Here is a 1905-nt window from a genome sequence, read left to right on the forward strand (position 1 = left end):
TTAACTAATGACAAGAAGTTCTTGTGCATTATTGCAACTACATTCATAAGTTGTGGCCCTGCTAGACACTTCCAAAAGCACAAAGCAGATATTTAATAGACAGAAAATGACCCCACGTCCTCCAAAGGAAAGTTACGACATCACATGCTCGTCATAAAGAGAAAAGTTGTCACAACGTATAATTTGTGGGCATGTAATTGGCAAGAAGCCCATAACTTAACTCTCCCAATTCATCTAATGTACCAATAGTAATGGCATTAATACGAGTGAATCGCATAATCTGACTTCAGACTAACACCATGAATATGGTTCAATTAGCACACTCAATTAGTCCATCTAGAATACACAATGCTCAGTACTAACTCAAACCTTAGATCCGATTCACCGATTGTTGATCCTGAAATAAGGTACACACCACCTAACCTGTTTGTTTGCACTTAAAATGGCAATGTAACTTTTTAGCTCTATGTGTAGTGCCCAATCCTAGAATAGATTAAACAAGAGGAACTAATTAGCATATATTTTACTCAAGATTTGTACGGGTCCAGATTTAATTTCTTAGTTTAAACAACCAAACAGTAGAAAATAAGCTGTTAGTAGAATATTTCTGCAATGTTTGTAAAGTAGAGTACAAACTGCAAATCAACTAAGATATGAGACATACTGGATAAGATAGGATATAACTGAATGTATAAAACACCAAAGAGAAAATGTGGAGAACCAGGGGGTGTGGCAGTTCGGCCCGGGCATGACGCGGAGGTGGAAGCACCAATATCAGTTGCTACTCCTTGAAGTGACAATGGGACATTCTCTGGGAATTTTCATAATCGAAGGAAAGCTAGAAAACATCAAACAAACTTACTACTTCAGATAAAGAAGATGAGAACTACCATGGCAATAATCTAATCTAACCTCCGTTCAATCATCAACAAACACATAGAAGTAGAAGCACGATAGAATCGGTTCACAAAAAATAAGAACTACCATACCACAATATCCTTGTGCAAGAGAATGCCAAATATCATGATTAGAAACCAGTAAGAATGATCGATAAAATAGTAATGATGTATTCTAAATTCATATATAAAGAAAATACAGTGCGGTGCATTTTCTATGATGAACTGTCTATATGAACTCAAAAGCATGTCATTAACTATATGAATCCCATCTCAACATGGAAGAAGTATTCCAAACATTTGATAGTGTAACTCTCCTACATCATATATATTTCCTAACGGATTAATGAAAGAGAGGTCAAACAGAATTACATCTTCTCCAGTCTTCAAAGTTGGAAGCACAACATGGATTAGATAAAATTCACGCTTTCAAATTTCTTTTGTCTCTAGAACTAATAAATCGATATCAACTCACCGCCAAAGATATAGCAACAAAATTGGAAATATGGACACTACAAGCAAGATACAAAACAGATGTCACTATTATTTATGGTGCCATCATAAACCAGTAGGCACATCTGCTAGATTCTTATTTAGAAGTTGAGATGACACTATTATTTCTGGACGATATCAATATGCTACCTGCCTCACATGGAATAAGTGCTACAAAATCAGAATTCAGCCCAAACAGTCTCACTAATCCTTCAGCTACAAAGCAAGAAAAAAAGAGTGGCATGAGTAGTACAGCTAAAATCCGGAACAATAATATTTCTAGCACTAAGAACCTCTGAAAGCAAAATCGAAGACATAAGGACAAAAGTGCAATTATGTGTAACAGAGGCCGCACAACAGACATTAAAGTGGCACATTCTGAAATGACATCTTTAGGAACAAATTATGTGTAACCGAGGCCGCACAACAGACATTAAAGTGGCACATTCTTAAACCTGACATCTTTAGGACCAAATTACTCAGGGATAAAATCTGATAGAATATGAACTCCATGTAT

Source organism: Triticum aestivum, chromosome 4B, assembly GCF_018294505.1.
Source record: "Triticum aestivum cultivar Chinese Spring chromosome 4B, IWGSC CS RefSeq v2.1, whole genome shotgun sequence".
Classification (NCBI taxonomy): Eukaryota; Viridiplantae; Streptophyta; class Magnoliopsida; order Poales; family Poaceae; genus Triticum; species Triticum aestivum.